The following is a 15,573-nucleotide window of genomic DNA, read 5'->3' on the forward strand; positions in this document are numbered from 1 at the left end:
AAATGCATGAAACCATAAAAATTTCAACAGCAGCAAGCTCCATTGCTGCTACATCTGACAGCACTTAGCTGCCCAGCTAACACAAATATTATAAAAGCACTCGGGAAAGAAATCCAACCTGCCTGACCTCAGTTTTGGACTAATAAACAGTACAGCATGACCAGATTTCACCCACATATAATAAACAGAGGGCTTTCAAAGAAACCAAAGCAGGGTGTGGGTAGGTGTAAAGAACTAAGGAAAGGGATGAGTTAAAAGTGGGTGAAGTTATTGCTGAATGCAGAGGGCTCAGTTCCCAGCCTGGGCTGCCCCTCTGTCTCTGCTAAGAGGACGTGCCTTAGAACTGCTCAACCACAGCTGCAAAGGGATGTCCACTGCCGTTACACAGCCATACCAAGGTGGGTAATTCCCTAAAGTGATGCTCATCTCTGCTCTCTACAGCAAAATAATGTGTAGTCTTGTATCAGAACGTTGGACAGTAGGTGAATCCAAAGGAATTACTGCCCTTTATTTCACACACTCAGTGCTAAACCGTACAAGTGCAAAGATCTGCTCCTATTTCTTTCTGCCATGAGGGGTCTTTGGTCTGCCTGGGGCAGGAGAGCACCTTGCCTGATGGAGGGGAGGAGGATGCCCCATGGGCAGCAGCCTCCCCAAAACCACTGAGGTGAGACAGGCAGGCACAGGTTCAGCCAGGCAGGAGAAGCTGAAATGGATGCTTACTTTCTCCAAGGGAACTGGTTTCCATGGGTTCCTCCTTGGGGTTCGTCAGACAGACAGACAGGTAGAAGGAGCCTGTCACCTTCTGCACACTGCCTTGAGACAGGCAAATCCAAAGGTCTGCATACAGAATATGTGAAAAGGGATGTTTTCTTGAGAGGTGTTTTGGGGAATCAAACAACATACAGCTTTGGAAGTATTTCCAACTGGCCACCGCAAAGGCTTTATGACTGGAGGTAGGGATCCCTGGAAACCGGTGCTGGGATGTTCCAGCTGTCCTCAGCCACCTCTCAGGTCCCATTTCCAACCCACCCCACAGCCAGGCACCAGCTGCCCCTACCCATGCACAGCACCCCCCAGGCACTGTCCCAGCATCCAAGGCCACCAGCAGCTGTGCCCAGAAAACAAGTGGGCAACCCAACCCAGCAGATATGTCCGTGCCAAAGCGCACCTGCAGGCTGATTCACGGTTAGATCACGGTGACAAGCAAGCAACAAAAGTTGCTATAAATACCTACATCGCTCTATTAAATCCCCCTTTATTCACACGACTGAAGAGCTCTCATTGAGCTGCTTGCTTTCACAGATGCACACACGAGCAGCAGGCACCCACCCATGGTGCTGGGGCTGCTCCCAGGCAGAACAAACAGCATCACAACCCCTTTGTTGCCCATACAGCTATTGCAACTGGCAACCCAGGTCCAACTCCTAAGTATGGTTTTAATTATTAAAGCTAGGCGTATCTAAATGCCATTTTTCAACCAAGGATGGTACTGTGAAACTGAATACGGTATTTTTAATCAGAGGTTTCAACAAGCACTTCAGCAGAAAGTGTATGATTGTCTGTTCACAAAATCATTGCTGCTTTTCCACCACTACAGATTTCCTCTTTCTACTGAAGTAACTGCTAATAATACAGCTGATTTTTGAAACAATTTTTACAGTTCCTGGAAATACATTGAGAAAACGAAAGGATGTCCACCGGACCGAGTTTAAATCTTTTTCACATAAATGGTTCCTTATTTTGCAGTCAGATTTATCCAAATTTAGCTCAAATGCTGGAAACGTGATGGATACAGGCAGTGATCAGAAGCATCCAACAAAGACCCGTATGTGAGAGGACCTCCTCAGCGAGGAACATCACTGTCATAAGGGACAGCACAAACTGCAAGCTGGTGGGATTTCACCTCTCCTGCTCCACTTCCTCTAAATCTCCAGCTACAAAAGCCTCCAGCCACACATCTGAGCACCCCATCGAGCTGAAGGTGACCTTGTCCACTGCAGGGGAGTTGGACTAGAAGGCCTTTAAGAGTCCCTTCCAACTCAATTGATTCTACAATTCTATTTTTACCAATACAAGCATTCATTAGAATGACTTCAGTGTGGTCTTCGCAGTCATCTTTATGCAGAGCAGAACGAAATTCAGACACCTCATTTCAGCTAAAATAAAAGCGATGCCCATGGGAAGTTACTGTCTAATCACACCTTGGATCTCATCCCACATCTCCCTGCAAAATGCAGCAGAAAACGCCAACGGGACTTCCCAGAGCAGCATCAACTTCAATTCCTCCTTGGGTAGCGTGATGGCTCAGCTCCCCTAATTAACATGAGGCCGTTATCAGGAAATGAGCTCTCCCTGCCTCACTCAGGAGAGCAGCTCTGCATCAAGCACTCCCACCTCCTGCAGCTGTTCTTTTTCTGGATAATTTCCCCACCAAGACTCCAGCCCAAAGGGAGCAGAAGCAGCTGCCCCAGCGGATGGAGCAGCGCTGACGGAGCCCCAGTTAATTCCTATCGAGCCAGGAGATGGCACTCCACATCGTGCAGAGCAACGCTGGGCTCTGCAGCCCCCAGCACCTCCCTTCTGTGCATGGTGAAGTTTCTTGCACCTTCAGCACTTACATGAGCTTCAGGGCTGTACCGGACCCCCAGAGCCACCCACCCATGTGTCACCACTGCAGCACCTGCAGCACTCCTTGGGCACCAGCTGGCTGCCAGCGGCTCTGCTCTGCAACCCGAGAGTCTCTTTACTGCAATTCCCCACTTTTTATGGAATAGGCAAAAAAACGTAATAATAACCGATCATAAAAAATCAAACTCGTTTACCTTTCAGGAGGCAGCTCAGCACAGACTATTACGGGGTAATTTGGTACATCATAAAGTTTCCTATTAGAAAAGAAAATAGGGCTGCTTGCATGGGCTGCCAATTGGAAATAAAATAGTAGTGGGGTCGTGATCATTAGCACTGCTCTTTCTGTTAGGCTTGCCTTCCATCAGGGTGGGAAGAGGAGGGAGATGGAGGCTAGGTACAAGCACATTCCCCTTTGCTGCAGGCAAACTCTGGCACTGATTCTGTGCCTCTGAAGCCCAGCTATTTCCCCAGTTCCTGGTTGCACTCAGGTGATGCAAAGCACCCAGCAAAACCCAGCCTCCCACCAGCTGCATTACAGGGCAGAAAGAAATACCCTGGAGTCTGTGGGACACAGCAAAGCATGAAGTGATGTGACCAAGGCCACACAGGGAAGCAGTGGCAGAGGCAGGGAGGGCACCTGGGCTCAGGACTGCTCTCCAGGATCCATGACACCAACCCACCGACACCACGAAGAAACTACTGCATGGAGATCCAGGGATGTCAGCTTAGAATTTGGGGCACAGAGGTCACAAAGGGCTTCAGCTGCACCACAACTACACTGCTCACACTGGGACACAGAAAAACGCCCCTCACGCCAACAATACCTATGGTCCAAAGCCCCTGCTTCCCACCACGCCTGCTCCCCACTGCCTTTGCAAACCCCACGAGATGAACACAGGAGCAAGGTGCCAGGGACAGTCATGCAAAACCACTCATCTCATGGCCACCCTGGTCCCAAACCAGGCTCCGACTGATCCGCTCCCAGATACCAGCTGGGAGCGACGCTCACATGGGCCGATCTGTTGATGCTAAAGCCAGGAAGGTCAGCAGAGAGGTTGAGCACTGAGGTGAGCGTTTGATTAAATGAGGTTGGTGAGGGGTTTGGGGGATCTGTTGGAGATGGAAGTGAAAGCTTTATGGAGTGCCGGCGGGTGCTCCTGACAGCGCTGGAAACGACCCGGATTTGGCACGGTTCTTCCCCTGCCATCTGACTTCCAGGCTCCAAAGGCTCTGGGTGACTGATGAAACTCTGCTATGCAACAGTTTTGGTTTCAGACTCCGTTTTATCACAAGCCCTGAGCCTCGTTCCGTGCAAGGGGCTGCTCACATTTATTCTCAACATCCTCCTAAAAGACTTTGCTATCACCCCCGCCCACTCAGCCCCCACAGATCTGATAGCCCCTAACTGAGTTATCAGCCAATAGGTACAACGTGATGCAACTTTCAGTCACAGTCATCTTTTATTACGAGGACTCATTCCGTACACATTTTCTTTACCTTTCGTCCTTCTTCGATTTTGGCTTTTCTTATTAATTAAAAAGGCAAGTTTCAATAGCCCAGGATTGAATTATAAGGCTTGTTTAGAGTAGGCAGAATGATCAGAGCAAAGGGTAGAAGCTATATATGTAATATATACATATACTTACAATACAGAATTTTGCTTCCAGACGTTTGGAACAAATTAAATAGAGGATCGAATTAACTGGTGATTGAATTAAGTGGAAAGCATCTCATTACCTAAAAGACGGAAACATGTGTCACTTTAAAACAGCTAAAAATAAAGCAAGAATGGATCGAAATGAATAGCAGGAACCTTGCAAATGTCAGCCAAATCTGGGCTCTGTTGAGCCCTCCAAATGTGAAGGCTGTAAATAAGGTGGGTTTTGCTGCATAGTGGGAACTGCTAGGAAATGATGAGCTTGGGAAACAGATGTTGCAAAAATGAACCGCTGCACATCTCATTTCATATGCTGGCAATCAAAGGAACATGTGCAGGGTGAAAGGGGTCTCGTCTGCAGATCACAGCTTAGCAGGAAGGGTTTGGGATGCCCAGGACATCACCTTCACCCACAGGGAGATACCCAGGGCTTCAGATCTATTGCACGGCTGAAAACAGACTAACTCTGCTTATTCTGTCAACTGGATTAGCAGTTCACTGTCAGTCAATGTCTGCAATTTGCTCTTGCAACTCAGCGCCCAGAGAGTTATTCAAGCCGACTGAATTTCAAGCATTTCTCAGAGAGGACCGAGCCTGGCGATACATTTGCATCACTTTAACCCAAAATGAAGACATCTTGTGGCTGTCTTAATTCAGCACCTTTGTTCAAGGGCTCTCTCCTCTGGTTTCCTGACACTCAATCTCCCCTGAAACCAGAGAAAGACTCAGAGCCTTTTGTTTCATCACGGGAGAAGTGAGATCGCTTCACATGTTTCTCCCCTCCTGTGACACTGATGCTCATCTTCCTTCCTGCTCATCTGGACCTCGCCAATTCCAGCCACTCGCCTTCTCCTCCCGACACAACATTTCACTTAGCACTGCATCAGATGGAAACCGTACTGAGCCGTTCCCGAGCGCAGGAAATCAGCTTTTCAGCCCATCTAACTCCAGTCCCAGAGCCAGTGTGAGGAACCAGGCCTCAGCCCTCTCCCATCCAACGCCGTATTTCTTCCTTTTGTTCATCTTATATATCACATTGTGACAAATGCGAGTGGAAGTTTTCCAAGATAAATAACGTTATCTTTGCAGAACCCTACGGCACCCCATGGCAACTCATTATTTTTCAATTAAATTTACTGTTCATTGGCAGTGGCTCTGCTTTAATTTTCTGCCATTTGTTTACTGAAGAACGAAACACATAACACAAAGCCCTATAAAAGTCAGACTAAGTTAATTAAATGTGAAACTGGGAAAGCCCAACTTTGCCTCCAGAGCAGTTTTATCATGAGATCTCCTTAAAAAATGTCGCTTTTTGCAGGGATTTATTCAGACATATGCAACCACTATTAATTAAACGTGCGGTCCCTCCTCTCCAAAAGACGCTTAGCAGCATTTTGTAACCACGGACTGCAGAAACAAGAGTTTGCACGACTCACAAAGCCAGATGAGGAACACGCTTCTCAGTCAGTCCCGTATCTTCAGCCCCCTTCCTTACATGATTCTGAGCTACCTCTCCTGCATTCAGCCACGGTAAGTACCAGTTTGGGAGTGATGCATCAGATTGTTTTCCTTCTAAAAATCAAGGAGATCTGATTCCATCTCTTGATAAGAAAAAAATATACTAATTAGGGTCCTCCACCAGCTGCTACACTGCACATCACTTGGACCAAGAAATGACTGCACAACGGACATCAAAAATTAATCAAGATGCAAACCTCAGCAGATGATGATGTCCTTAGCCAAGATCAGAAAAAATCATTATTAAGCAACAGTATTCAATATTTGCATGCTCCTCTCCATACAGGTTAAATATTCTTCATGAATCAAACATTCTTGGTTCCTGTTTCTGTGCACAGGTGATACAGAGCTTGCTATCTGCTCAGATATGGATGTCTAATTGCAAATCACACATCTTAGGGGGAGCAGCTTAGGGAATGGGATAGGTCAGTCTGGAAAAGAGAAGGCTTAGGAGAGACCTTATTGCTCTCTAAACTTCCTAAATGGAGGCTGTGGCAAGGTGCAGCTCAGCCTCTGCTCCCAGGTAGCAGTGATAGCATGAGGTTCAGGTTGGATATTAGGGAAAAATGTCTACTCAGAAAGAGCGGTGATACACTGCCACAGCAGCCCAGGGAGGTGGTGGAGTCATCATCATCCCTGGAGGTGTTCAAGAAGGGTGGAGATGTGGCACTGAGGGATGTGGTCAGCAGGCACGGTGGGGGTGGGTCAATGGTTGGACTTGGTGATCTTAGAGGCCTTTTCCAACCTTAATGATTCTATGATTCAATTAAGTCCATCGTGATGGTCTCAGAATGTGGTGCCTAACCCTAACCTAACCCTTCACCCTCTGTCAACTGGAAACACTTCATCTTACCCTGACAGGTATCTAAAATAGGTGACGTGAATTACAACTTGGAAGTGCCTACTTCCCACCTGTTTGTAGCAGCAGCCTCTGCAATTTCCTTAGGTACGTCACCACACTTTAGATTGAAAGCTGGGTGCAGTGTATTCATAGAATCATAGAATAGCTTGGATCACCCAGTTCCTACCCCCCTGTGGCAGGCAGGGTTGCTGACTGCTAGATTTCCAAGCTAGAAGTTCAATGTGACAGGTCACAAATAGATTTTCAGTGCTAAAAGATTCCCAGGTTGGAATTTGAAATAATATTCCTGAGGAGGAAAGGAAAAGAGCAGTCTTGTCAAATACACAAATCAGAAACAACGTGGATAATTAACAGGTCACTACAGTGTTGAAAGAAGTTGTCATTTAGGCACCCGGAAGCTAGTCTGAACAAAACTGAAGTCAGAGCTTCAGTATTTTGTTGGGATATATTGCTTCAAAAGGGAGATGTTCTGATCACACCTCTAAAGCACCCGTAATTGGTCCATGCTCTTACTGAAGGAATTAGCAACCCTGACTGCAAGGAAAGAAGGTTTCTCACAGTACCAAGAATCTGAAGACCTCCTGGGCAGCCCCAGTGATGCCGGGTGCTGTCTGCTCTCTTTTGAGTGGATAAATGCAGGAGAGGCAGGTGAAGGTCTGCAGGGCAGCACGGAGACGCTGGAGAGAACACCAAATGCATCGGCGTGTGCTTGATCTCCCTGCTACTGATCTCCTGGGAAGCAAAAAGTGGTGCTGAGATGGCAGCACCTTGAGGCAGGTGCAAGTGAAAGGCAGTGTGACGGCGTTGAGGTGAGCTTTACATCTTGGGCAAGGTGAGAGAAGCACAGTGTCAGCAGCTAATAAGTTTATAAAGGGGTTTCTTCCTCAAGCCAAATGTAGCCCAGATTTATAACTCCCCCATACCACTCTGAACTTTCCGACACTCCTCTTGAAACATTTCATTATTGCTCCATTACTGTCATGTTCTCTTAAGGACCTGGAGGGGGGGAGAAGGTCTCCATTTGGAGACCAGATGCCATTTCTATAGACATTCACAAAGCTGCCCCGTGCAATAAATCATCCATTCACCCTTTGGAAACAGGCTTTGAGGATATCATAAGCTTTTTTCAATAAAAAAAAAAAAAGAAAAAAGTGAAAACTGTGACATGCCCTATGTGTAACAGAAACTATCCAGAAACAAAGATGTTGAATTGGTAGCAGGGCACCTTCAGCTGTCGTGCAGCCACACTGCCTATCTGACACGGAGGCAGCAAAGCAGAAATCCTCAATAGCCTCCACACCATCTCCAGACACACTGAAAGACACCAAGACTCACGGCTGTCTGCACAGCATCACAAATCCTGCCCAAAACAGGCCTGCAGCAACAATTTGTAGCAGCTTCTCCCAGACACCCCTGGTTGGACTAACCCCAGAACGGGACTGGCGCATCAGGGAGGACCAGTATGGAAGCACGATCCTCAGCCCAGCCTCCAGGACACACCACCCAAGCTGAGCTCTGGAAAGTGAGCAACCAAGTATTTTCCAGACCTAAAAGCTGGTTTGACCTCTTCTTCATACAGCAGAGCAGACCAGACTTCAGGCAGAATCACGAGCACTACAGCCCCCTCCAGTACTGATGTCCTACAGTCAGTATCCCTAACCAGAAGACCAGGCTGGAGGATCCCACTGAGCTTAAATCCCACTCTCAAGTTACGTCTTAGAATGCATGAATCAACTGACAGCTCTCCTACATTTGCTGGACAGACACTTCTACAGCATATTACCATGCAAAATGTTCATACTGCTTTGATACTCGTAACATGTCTCCGTTCCTACATATGGAAACCACATTATATATTCCAGATGGAAATTCATACTTTATTCCAGAGAAGGAAACGAGAGCTATTTCATACTAGATGCATAATTTGTTGTGTGAATATGAAATACGTGACTGCCTCACATGTTATGTTGCGAGCTAATCATAAAAAAACATAATGAAAAAGGTCCCATCTGTCTCTAAATCCTATAATCCAACTGTTCTCAGCTAACTCCAGCTCTGGCAGTACCTGGTATACATACAGCAAGGAGAGTTTTCTGTGCCAGAGAAATACTGGAAACCAGAGGAGCGTGTAAAAAGCTGCAAGTAAAGTTTCATCTGAGGCAGCCTTAGAAAGAGGGGACACCTTATGACACCTCTTCATCTGGCTGAACTCACTCCCCACCCCTTCAAATCGTTCTTGACCTGCTTTTCTATCCGAGCTACCCTATAATTATCTTCTTAACATAATTTCCCTGCATTTCCCCTAAGAGTCTTAATGGGATCACTGGGAAAGATCCAGCTACACATTTGAAAGCGTGGGGGCAGAGTGCTGTCCCCAGAAGACCATGGGAATACTGCTGCTCACGCTGTCAGGCTGTGAATGCTAACCGGAGTCTGCTGGCAGCTGAAGCAGATCTGCAGTGCTAAGTGCTAAGCAGGTGGGTCAGCCCTGCTCTGCTTCTAACGCTGCAGTTTCATTTATCCACAGCCAAATTCCTGAGCCTGATCTTACAGTTTTACTGCAGTATCACCAAAGAAGCTGCTCCACTGGCACCTCGAGGACCACTTTGAGGTTTGGCTTGGACTTAACATTGGGGAAGGGGCATAAATGGGATGGTTACAGGCTCTTTGTGTCCTGGAATCGGGGGTGCCAGACCTTTTGACACACACAGCAGCTATCACTCCTCTCCATTAAATTCAGGGACTCTGCTCCCATTTGCTCACCCCCTGCACCACCTCGGATCCTGCCCTACAGCCACAGCAGCGTGGCTACACTCACCCATCCATGGAGCAGATGCATCTCTCTTAGAGCTGAGCTGTGGCAGCAAATCCATCACTTGTGAATGATGGTGGAACCCCACAGTTATGTCACTGCTTCTCCATGCCCAGGACACAAGGCTTTCAATGCCAGATGGAACAGCTCACTTTAAAAGAGCCTTCTTTTTTTTTCACCTCTAACAAAGTATTTCCAAACAAGAGCCCTTTTATTGTTATGCCACTTTCAAGTCATGCTGAAGTTCTTAAACATCTGGGCCCGGGCCATTGCCTTTTGAATTTAACCGGTCCATCAGCAATTGCATTTCAGCAGTATGAGTTGTGTCTGTCTTTCCCCAGGCCTGCACTCCATTTCCCATTCAAAATAGGCCTTATTTATCATCACCCCAACCCCCCCAAAATCTCTCTTTTTTTTTTTTATCTTTCACAAAGTCTGGCAGAAATGGCATGGCAGAGCCCTCTCCCCTGCGGGCTCCTCATCCCAAGGAAACACAAGGAGGACATTAGCAGGGAATCTGTTAAATGTATCTCCAAGGAGAACATGGAAAGCAGACCCTGTTATGCAGAAGGGCAAAACAAGCACAACCGAAAAAGAAAGAACAGTGCTACCTACCAATACCAAACAATCTCCTTCAGTCCCAACCAAATGCATCTGGATGGAAAATTCCCTCCTGACCCCACGTGTGGGGACTGAGTGCAGCACTCAGGCATTTGCAAGAAGGTGATGCCAACAGGTCTGAAGGGAGCTGCTCACCTCCTGCTGTGCTGCAGGCCCCAGGAAGAGCTTCCCTGTCCCAGCAGAAAAAACCAACAACAAATTCTGCTTCTTTGTATAAATAGGGTTTAAAAATTGATCAGATCTCTTTTCAAAAAACATTGGGCATATCAACAGCTTAGATATGCAAGGACTCAAAAAAAGCTTTTTCAGGTCCTAGGCACTGCTGTTTTGTTATATAATCCCTTCCATAAATCTATCAGATTGCATCTTGAAACAACTCCCCAAGCCCATCCAAAGGCAGCTTGACCCTTCCAGTCACAGCAAATCTCTGAGAATTCCTGCCAACAAGGATGTCTGCTATACTTCTCAGGTTCTGTTCCCTCCAAGATGGATAGATCCAAGATGGAACCTTCTCAGGTTTCCATCCCTCCGAGCTGTAGATCCAGACTGTCCCCACCAAACAGCAGCCCCTTCCCTCAGCTCTCTCTTCATCCAAAGAGAAGAAGCACCTACCAAGGCAGTAAGACAGCCAAGACCACAGAATCACAGAACTGCTTAGGCTGGAGGGAACCTTAAAGATCACCTTGTTCCAATCCCCCTGCCACGAGGCAAGATCTAGATCACCCCCTGGCCGTGCTCATTTCTCTCTACCGTTGAGGGTGATGACATTCTACTACAGTTAAGTCCCCAAGTTTAATGGGATGAACCTTTGGCAGAGTGTCTCAGGCTACAAATTAAACCCACATATAGGATTACACAACAGCAGTTGCCTGGATTAAGGTAATTTTGCTGGTTTGAGTCCACTTAACTACAGAATGTACACCACTGTAACCTCACTTCTCCTCAGGATTTATCACCCCAATACCTTTGTCCAACCTGTCTTTTACAAGCCCAGCACTTACACCATCACTTCAGAGGGTTCCACGTTAATAGTTGTTCAAGACATCAAGTCTACTGCAACCAACTAAAGACACAGACACATTTCAGCAAGTTTTAGATCTGACTCCATAGGATTCTTCTTTAGTTACAAACTGTGTAGATGTTTTAATCAAGAGGTCATGTATTTCTGAATTAGAAACTAACCTGTAGGTGTCTTGGCCAACCAGATGACACAGAGAAGTTTCTGATAGGATCTGTCTTCCATCACACCTCAAAGTGAAACCAGTGAATTTTGCTGTCTCTGTTGGGAGAAAGGCAAATTAGCAGTGACATTAATTCACACCTGTCACAGCTCCTGTGGATGTCCCCACGCCCTCGAAACATGCCCACTGCATGCCCATTTCACCTGGAAATCCCCCCAGATCAGGATGTTTCCAAGTGCCTGCTTACTGCTAACAGCATAAATCATATAAGGAAGTAACCCAAAGAATATGTAACATGGAAAGGATAGCATGGGAAGGAAGGGAAAAGGGGCTGTGGTGAAAGTGCACAACTGGCCTAATCTATCATGCACATTTGGGAAACTGGTCACCTCTGGTCTACAGTTTGTTTTGGTTTTTACTTCAGCTTCTGAGCTCCTCAAGAGGACAGCCACTAACTTCTGTGTGTTTTCCAATCTTCCCCAGTGGCACCAAAGTGCTTGCACGGATGGGATTTACTTCTGCCTTGGTCACCTTTTCTCTTGATTTGGTTGTAAATCCCTTCTGGATTCTCTTTAACACAAGGGACAGGGATAGGGAAGAATCCTTTTACCTCATAGACTTGGGTAAAACAAAGCATCTAATTTCAAGAGCAGTTGCTTGCCTTAGGAGGCACACACTGACTTTTACAAACAGCAGACAGTATCCTGAGGCTTTTGGGTGACTGCTGTAATGTTTTCTGGCTGGATGGTAAACAGCCAGGTAAGCATCTTAAAGCAGGGTTTGAGGTTCCTCCCGTTTTCCATAGAGACCATAATCCAAGATCCTACCAGAGAAACAAATGATTTATCATAGCAGGAGTGCCTCGTTAGGATTTATTACAAACCCTTGTGATAGCTCAGGAAAACTGCTTCCAGGAGTCATCCAACATACCAGAATGAGCAGGACAGCCCTTCAGGTGGAACTGTGCTATCCAAATCCCTTTACACTGACCTGCAGCCCAGAAATGCTGCGACAGCCACAGCAGCTGCCCCACATTAACAGATGTGAGCAACTTTTAACAAGAATCAGGCACAGAGCTGTTCCAAGCCTCTGCCGTAAAACTGATGAACTGAGAGGAATACAGCAAAGAGAAACAGGGAAAACACAGCATCATGCCACAGCTATTTGATCGAGATTTACGTCCCATTCCACCTTATCTTAGCTGTCTTTCAGGAGAACACTACATGTGCTGCACAGAAATGGCACTTTGTTCCTTGGTGTGCAGTTCTGCTTCCTCAAGTGATGGTCCTGCTGCACAAGAGCAGCACTGGCTGAGACCCACAAGGCACGCATGCAGCTGTTGGATGCACTGATGGCACCTGCACAGCCACAGCACAATGCCCACAGACCCGGAGTTATGCTTTGAAACGTGTGCAGTATAAAACACAGCATCAGTCTCCTTGGGAGCATCACTGCCTCAACTGTGCTTGACGTCTTCATCCACAGCCACAAGCAGCCTTCCCTGCACGGACAGCTGGGGAAGAGGAGCTCCCTGGCACAGAGCTGACAGCCAGAGCGCCCTGCCAGTATTCAGAACGAGACTTTCCCCTGTTTTGTCTCCAAGTGACATTCTTGTTTGCTTGTCTAAAAACTGAGGTTGGAAAGGAAAGTGGGTGAATGTACGGCAGGAAGAACAGTGCAATGAAGCACAACATTTTGGGGGTAAAATGAAACATTTCGGTTGTCCCACTGTTATTCTGTTTACCAGGACAAAAAACAAGCCAACAAAAAGAAGCAAGTTTCCCATTTAGTGTGGACACATTTCCCTGTGTGATACACCAGATATGTGCATTTCCCACACCCATCCCATAGCACGTCGGAGGGAGGCTGAATGCATCTACTAAGAGCATCAAATCAGTGTTCTAAACTGTGACAGGTAACCAGTTCTCCCCATTTAAGGAGTCAATATCAAGTTCTCTCCATAGCAATTAGAGTAACTTTAAAAGGCTGTAGAGGCCAGAGTGGCTACTGCCTTTCAATGGTGAAATAACTACTTTTGCAGTGAGCTCAATAACACAAGGGAAAGCTGCCTAGTATGTGAAAAGATCCAGGATACCATTTTTCAGCTTGTTTCTCCCATCAGTGCATAATCCTATCCAGCTCACACACAGCTGAACTAAAGCATCCCTTCCAGGAAGATATCCAGGTTCAAGGTGAGGCATCCAAGCAGGAATGAATTTCCCCCTCGCCTTGTTGAGCAGCTGCTCCACTGGGTAATTACCATGCTGCTGCTCCACAGTTGTCTCATTTCCAACCTGAGTTCAATTTCCATCCACTGGATCTTCTTATATCCGTTACACATCAGAAATCCTCTCCTGGAGCAGGGAATCACACTGTTTCTGAACTTTCTCTTCAATAAGACACAGGCACTGAGCTCTTTAAGCCTGCCTGAGCTCCAGATCCTGGCTCGTCCCACTACAGCTGAGGTATCCTCCAACATATATCCAAGAAGAGAACAAAAGTCACCACCCCATGTGTAGAGTCATAAACACCATGCTTTGCCAGCCAGCATCACCCACTGAAACTGCCCCAGCTGCAAACCCCACCTTCCTGCCCCAAATGGGATGTGTCAGAAGGAAGGGAAGGGCAGGCTCCAGAGCTCCACAAAGCAGGCATTTACTGATGCGAGGGGTCCATCAGCCCACAGCTCTGTTCTTTACCACACCGCTGTGCCATTTCCCTCAGTTACACAACCTGTTTGAGATGGTTTCACTCAAAACTGCACCCATCCTTGGGGAAGACAACAATTCTCCATGCAAATGGCTCGTTCTTTAGGCACTTGCTTTGGAAGAGGTCCAAGGAAAGGTTTTGTGAACAAATCCCTCTCTGGATACTGCTGACATCCAGAGTGAATACATCCCAGTCAATGCCATTCCTTCTTGGAGACCATTCCTCCACTGTTGAGTCATCGTCCAAAGAAAATACATTAAAATCAACACTCTTAAATATGACAAGCCCTGAAAAAAATGTGCTCTGCAAACAGAGACGGTCAATCCAAAGCTGCTCAGGAGGCAACCCCCAGCTGCCAGCCTGCCTGTCACAACACTCACACACAGTTTTTCCCCAGTAAAATACTGCTCACCTTGCTGGACCTAAAGAAGCTTGGAGCAGGCTGTGCCTTGCTGTATTTGTTCAGTTCAGAGCAAGGCAAATCCAGCCCTTGACTCACTCAGCTGCCCTGCAGACAGCACATCCTGACACAGAGGGGGATCAGTGCTTCCCAGGGGCTGCACTGCTGGTCCCAAAGCAGACTTTGTTATCTCAGCAGCAGCTGCAATTATGGAGCCTAAGGAAGCAGATAAAAAAACAAGGAGTTGAATGATTTCACGAGTGAATTTAGGGCTTGTGACAACAAAGATGGAAAAGTAATGCATCCAGGCAGGGCATGGGGGAATGCTGGAGTTTTCCAGCAGTTTGACCAAGGCAGCAAGCAGGGAGCTGCTGAATCAGCCCTGGAGCCAAAGCAGGGAGCTGCCATCATCTCTGGATCTCCAGCAATTCCTCTAAGATCTCACCCAGTTCTGCCAACACCCAAACTGAGCCCCCAACTAAACCCACCATCTACAGATACCAAAATACAGCCTTACTCCTGAGAGCCCAATCTTACACCTCGCCCTCCACATACACCATGCCCTTCTACCCAAACCCAGCACGTCACCTCCCTCCCAACCCACAGCAAACTCCCGTGTGCAGCTTCCAAACAACAGTGAACCATGAAACAGAGAAACAAGAGGAGCAGCAGAGCTAATGACTGCTTTAAACAGAGACAGTCTAGCCATTAAGAGAAACTATTAAGAGAAATGGTGGGTTACGCACTGCATGCTCTGCCCAGACGGAGTGGCAAAGACGTTTCAGCCAGAAGTGAGTTAGTGGGCTCAGCTGTGAGGTTAATGGACAACATTTCATAGCCTGCTGTTCAGAAGGTCAGGTAGATAAAGCCTTCAGTGCTTCCGGCTCTATGTCTGCATCTCCAAACAAATGGATGAGGGAATAACAAAGAGGCTCCTCCAGGCTGCTCCACTCCTAGGTTCAATCACGGGAAAGTTGGGGCAAGTTTATAAAACAGTAGCATTTTCTCTTGTGTTTGGCATGGCAGGAGGCCAGGACTGAGGTCTATTCAATGCTGTGTATCACGTTTCAGTGCTCTCTGGGTAAGGTTATCAGCACTGACCTGCCAATCTCACACATTCCTCCCCAAGAACAAAACTGTCCATCAAACGTTTCTTTGCTTTGGAGATAAATCTGGCACCCA

General features: G+C 47.1%; 1 long non-coding RNA gene across 34 annotated transcripts in view; it reads right to left on the bottom strand.

Moving 5' to 3' along the window:
- The window catches only part of LOC101750578, a 235,925-nt gene that overhangs the window by 33,078 nt on the left and 187,274 nt on the right, over window positions 1-15,573 (bottom strand). For 24 of the 34 annotated variants that reach the window (XR_005840636.2, XR_005840634.2, XR_005840624.2 and 21 more), the window contains 3 exons: window positions 15,138-15,344; window positions 14,404-14,607; window positions 11,284-11,380 (listed from right to left, as the gene is read on the bottom strand). This is a non-coding gene — a long non-coding RNA (uncharacterized LOC101750578). Of the gene's footprint in view, window positions 1-4,277; window positions 4,369-11,283; window positions 11,381-14,403; window positions 14,608-15,137; window positions 15,345-15,573 lie in introns of all 34 variants that reach the window. The other 10 variants (XR_005840620.2, XR_005840653.2, XR_005840650.2 and 7 more) reach the window with 4 other exon arrangements.

The sequence above is a fragment of the Gallus gallus genome, chromosome 18, assembly GCF_016699485.2.
Source record: "Gallus gallus isolate bGalGal1 chromosome 18, bGalGal1.mat.broiler.GRCg7b, whole genome shotgun sequence".
In the NCBI taxonomy this organism is placed as follows: Eukaryota; Metazoa; Chordata; class Aves; order Galliformes; family Phasianidae; genus Gallus; species Gallus gallus.